A 5513-nucleotide genomic window follows, 5' to 3' on the forward strand; every position below is an offset into this window, starting at 1 on the left:
TCTTTTTCAAATCTTTTTCAAAAATCATATCTTTTCCATTTTTTTTATTTTATTTTATTTTCGAAAATTTCAAAAATCTTTTTCAAAATATTTTCAAATTAGTTTTCTTAATTTTATATTATATTTTCGAAAATCACATCATCAATTAATGTTTTGATTCAAAAATTTCAAGTTTGTTACTTACTTGTTAAGAAAGATTTAAACTTTAAGTTCTAGAATCATATCTTGTGATTTCTTGTGAATCAAGTCATTAATTGTGATTTTAAAAATCAAATCTTTTTCAAAAACTAATTTCAATCATATCTTTTCAAAAATATCTTCTTATCTTATCTTTTTCAAAAATTTGATTTTAAAATATCTTTTCTAACTTCTTATCTTCTTATCTTTTCAAAAATTGATTTTCAAAATTTGTTTTAACTAACTAACTAACTTTTTGTTTGTTTCTTATCTTTTTCAAAACTACCTAACTAACCCTCTCTCTCTAATTTTCGAAAATATCTCCCTCTTTTTCAAAAATTCTTTTTAATTAACTAATTGTTTCAAAATTTAATTTTAATTTATTTCATCTTTTAATTTTCGAAAATCACTAACCATTTTTCAAAAATAATTTTTGAAAATTCTCTTTCTCTCTCATCTCCTTCTATTTATTTATTCATCTACTAACACTTCTCTTCATCTCACATCTTTGCTCTCCTCACCCTTGTGTTTCTTTCCTTACATTACATTCTTTTCTTCTTCTTTTCTTCTACTCACACAGGGACCTCTATACTGTGCCAAAAAGGATCCCTATTATTATTTTTCTATTCCCTCTTTTTCATATGAGCAGAAGCAAGGACAATAATATTCTTGTTGAAGCAGATCCAGAACCTGAAAGGACTCTGAAGAGGAAACTAAGAGAAGCTAAATTACAACAATCCAGCAAGCACCTTTCAGAAATTTTCGAACAAGAAGAGGAGATGGCAGCCGAAAATAATAATAATAATGCAAGGAGGATGCTTGGTGACTTTACTGCACCTAATTCCAATTTACATGGAAGAAGCATCTCCATCCCTACCATTGGAGCAAACAATTTTGAGCTGAAACCTCAATTAGTTTCTCTGATGCAGCAGAACTACAAGTTTCATGGACTTCCATCTGAAGATCCTTTTCAGTTCTTAACTGAATTCTTGCAGATCTGTGATACTGTTAAGACTAATGGAGTAGATCCTGAAGTCTACAGGCTCATCCTTTTCCCCTTTGCTGTAAGAGACAGAGCTAGAGTGTGGTTGGACTCTCAACCCAAAGATAGCCTAAACTCTTGGGATAAGCTGGTCACGGCTTTCTTAGCCAAGTTCTTTCCTCCTCAAAAGCTTAGTAAGCTTAGAGTGGATGTTCAAACCTTCAGACAGAAAGAAGGTGAATCCCTCTATGAAGCTTGGGAGAGATACAAGCAACTGACCAAAAAGTGTCCTTCTGACATGCTTTCAGAATGGACCATCCTGGATATATTCTATGATGGTCTGTCTGAATTAGCTAAGATTTCATTGGATACTTCTGCAGGTGGATCCATTCACCTAAAGAAAATGCCTGCAGAAGCTCAAGAACTCATTAACATGGTTGTTAATAACCAGTTCATGTACACTTCTGAGAGGAATCCTGTGAGTAATGGGACGCCTCAGAAGATGGGAGTTCTTAAAATTGATACTCTAAATGCCATATTGGCTCAGAACAAAATATTGACTCAGCAAGTCAATATGATTTCTCAGAGTCTGAATGGAATGCAAGCTGCATCCAACAGTACTCAAGAGGCATCTTCTGAAGAAGAAGCTTATGATCCTAAGAACCCTGCAATAGCAGAAGTGAATTACATGGGTGAACCATATGGAAACACCTATAATCCCCTCATGGAGAAATCACCCAAATCTCTCATGGAAGGATCAAAAGCCTCAACAAGGCTTTAATAATGGTGGAAGAAACAGGTTTAGCAATAGCAAGCCTTTTCCATCATCCACTCAGCAATAGACAGAGAACTCTGAACAAAATACTTCTAATTTAGCAAACTTAGTCTCTGATCTATCTAAGGCCACTGTGAGTTTCATGAATGAAACAAGGTCCTCCATTAGAAATTTGGAAGCACAAGTGGGCCAGCTGAGTAAAAGAATCATTGAAACCCCTCCTAGTACTCTCCCAAGCAATACAGAAGAGAATCCAAAAGGAGAATGCAAGGCCATTGAATTGATTACCATGGCCGAACCTGGGAGGAAGGTTGAGGACGTAAATCCCAGTGAGGAAGACTTCCTGGGACGTCCGGTGTTCAATCAGGAGTTTCCCTCTGAGGAACCAAAGGACTCTGAGGCTCATCTAGAGACCATAGAGATTCCATTGAACCTCTTTATGCCCTTCATGAGCTCTGATGAGTATTCTTCTTCTGAAAAGAATGAGGATGTTACTGAAGAGCAAGTTGCCAAGTTCCTTGGTGCAATCATGAAGTTGAATGCCAATTTATTTGGTAGTGAGACTTGGGGAGATGAACCTCCCATGTTCACCAATGAACTAAATGCATTGGATCAACTGAGACTGCCTCAGAAGAAATAGGATCCTAGAAAGTTCCTAATACCTTATACCATAGGTACCATGACCTTTGAGAAGGCTCTATATGACCTTGGGTCAGGGATAAACCTCATGCCCCTCTCTATAATGGAGAAACTGGGAATCTTTGAGGTGCAAGCAGAGGACATGCTAGTAAAGGTTGAAGGCCTTTACATCCCTGCTGATTTCATAATCCTAGACACTAGGAAGGATGAGGATGAATCCATCATCCTTGGAAGACCCTTCCTAGCCACAGCAAGTGTTGTGATTGATATTGACAAAGGCGAACTAGTCCTTCAATTGAATGAGAACTCCCTTGTGTTTAAAACTCAAGGTCATCCTTCTTTAAACATGGAAAAGAGGCACAGTTGATGACAAGTCATCTTAGCCTATTTTAACTAGTCTTTTTCTTTTGTTTTCATTAGAATTATGCACTTTCTTGAGCTACAAGCAAGCTAATTGAGTAGATTTTCATGTTTCCCTTGATTGAATCAACCATATATGAATTCATGCCATTTCATGAGGTTTTATGCTATATTTGTTGCATATTGTGAAAGAATGAATATCTCATGATTTTGAGCATAGCTTTGATGAGTTTGGTTGATTAATGATAGGTGAAGAAAGCTTGGAGAAAGGTTGAAGCAAGAAGGAATGGCTAGGAGTAAAGAGAAGACAATGGAATAAGTGAAATTGAACCAGGAAGCAAGAAGCTGGACCTAAAGTTAGCATCAAACTTTTGCACAAACTTTTGGTTGAAAAGTTAGCCCCAACGTTAGCCCCCTAACTTGGAGGCTAACGTTGGAACTTGAAAATTCTCCCCTGGGCTCCAAAAGTTTGCGCCAACGTTAGCCCCCTAACTTTGAGGCTAACGTTGGCACATGAATTTCTCCCCTGGGCACCAAAAGTTTGCGCCAACGTTAGCCCCCTAACTTTGAGGCTAACGTTGGCACATGAATTCCTCCCTGGCCATCCCACGTTTGCGCCAACGTTAGCCCCCTAACTTGGAGGCTAACGTTGGCACATGAAAATTCAATGGGGAAGGAGCAAAAGTTTGCGCCAACGTTAGCCCCCTAACTTGGTGGCTAACGTTGGCGCCACAAGCACACTAGGCAAGGCCAACGTTAGGGTCAAAGTTAGACCCCTAACGTTGGCACCAACGTTGATATCAGAAAAATGTGCTAGCTGATATGAAAAGTGGCTCAAACTTTTGGTCCAACTTTTGCAAAACTCAAACCCGGTTCAATTGGTTCACTTTGGTTCTTCTTCAAACTTCAAGAGCAATCAACCAAGGCCTCTTTCAACCCAATTCCACCAAGAGCAAAGGCCCAACTCAAGGCTTGAAGATCATTGAAAGAAAGTGTATAAATAGGATAGAATTCAAGTTCTCAGGAAGCTTTCCTTTTGGAATTTTCATAACAGTTTTCGGAGAGCTTTTGATATTGAGTGAACTTTAATTTCTTTGTCTTGGGGAAGGAGAATTCATTTCTCTTCCTCTCAGTTTTATTGCTTTAAATTTCAATTACACTTGTCTTGGATCTTGGATTGGAGAATTGAAGAAATTCTGTTTCAATCTCAATCTTGGATCTCTGTTTCTTTACTGCTAATTGAATTTCATTTCCGGTTAATTGCTCTTCATCTATTTTCCTTGCAATTTACAATTTCCTTGCAATTGTTCTTGTTGGATCTAGGAAGGCATTGAGATCTAGACTTGGTTTTCTAGTCTCTGGGTCCTGAGATCTGAATTTCCCATTTCACTTCTCTGTTTACTGCTTTCTATGTTCATTTACTTTTCTGCTTCATATCTGGTTCAATCCCAATTCCCTTTCCCTCTTCTGTTTGATGCAATTTAATTTTTCCTTGTTTAATTTCTGCAAATCCACATCCCAATCCCCTTTACATTTCAAGCAATTTACATTCCTTGCGCTTTAAGATTCCGCAATTTACATTTCTTGCACTCTAAGCTTCCGCCATTTAATTTCTTGTTCTTTACGTTTCAGCAATTTATTTCTTATTCTCTTTACTTCAATGCAATTTAATTCTGCAAGTCACAAAACCATCAACCAAATCTTGATTCGCTTGACTAAATCAACCACTAAACTAAAATTGCTCAATCCTTCAATCCCTGTGGGATCGACCTCACTCCCGTGAGTTTTTATTACTTGATACGACCCGGTGCACTTGCCGGTTAGATTTGTGTGTTTTGGGAGAAATTTATTTTCCTCCAAAATATCTCATCAAGTTTTTGGCGCCGTTGCCGGGGATTGATTAGATTGACAATGATTAAGTGAGGTGGTAATCTAGATCAAGCACTTTTTCTTTAATTTTGATTAACCCACTAACTGTTTGATTTTTTGCTTAAACTAACTAACACTTCAATCTGGCAGTAAATTGAAGTGTCACTGGTTTTGTGCATTTCTCATGCTCTGCTTGTATGTTAGGTACAAGGAGAACCATACCCAATTTTCATGAACAAGACGAAAGAACTCTCAGGAGGTTAAGAAGAGCTGAAAGAGGGAAAAATATTGTTGGAGAAGAGGAATCAGACGAAGAATTCCAATAGATGGAGGAACATCTAACCAATCCACCAGGTGGAGAAGACAACAACAATGGCAACCCACCCCAAAGGAGAGTTTTGGCTTCCTATACCTTTGCAAATCCTAGACATTGTGGGAGCAGCATCTTGGCTCCAAATGTCAATGCTAATAATTTTGAACTCAAGCCACAACTCATCACTTTGGTTCAGAACAACTGCTCTTTTGGTGGAGGACCACTTGAGGACCCGCACCAACATTTGTCCACTTTCTTGAGGATATGCAACACTGTCAAAACTAATGGAGTGCCCCCTGACAGTTACAAACTGATGCTATTCCCATTTTCTCTCAGGGACAAAGCCACTCAATGGTTGGAATCGTTTCCAAGGGACAGCATTAACAACTGGGATGATT

General features: G+C 38.0%; 1 non-coding gene across 1 annotated transcript; it reads right to left on the reverse strand.

Annotated features, from left to right (window-relative positions):
- Positions 1–1355: 1355 nt before the first annotated feature.
- Positions 1356–1463, reverse strand: LOC112780617 (small nucleolar RNA R71). Its single transcript, XR_003191441.1, has one exon. It is a non-coding gene; the product is annotated as a small nucleolar RNA R71 (small nucleolar RNA).
- Positions 1464–5513: the final 4050 nt, after the last annotated feature.

Source organism: Arachis hypogaea, chromosome 19, assembly GCF_003086295.3.
Source record: "Arachis hypogaea cultivar Tifrunner chromosome 19, arahy.Tifrunner.gnm2.J5K5, whole genome shotgun sequence".
In the NCBI taxonomy this organism is placed as follows: Eukaryota; Viridiplantae; Streptophyta; class Magnoliopsida; order Fabales; family Fabaceae; genus Arachis; species Arachis hypogaea.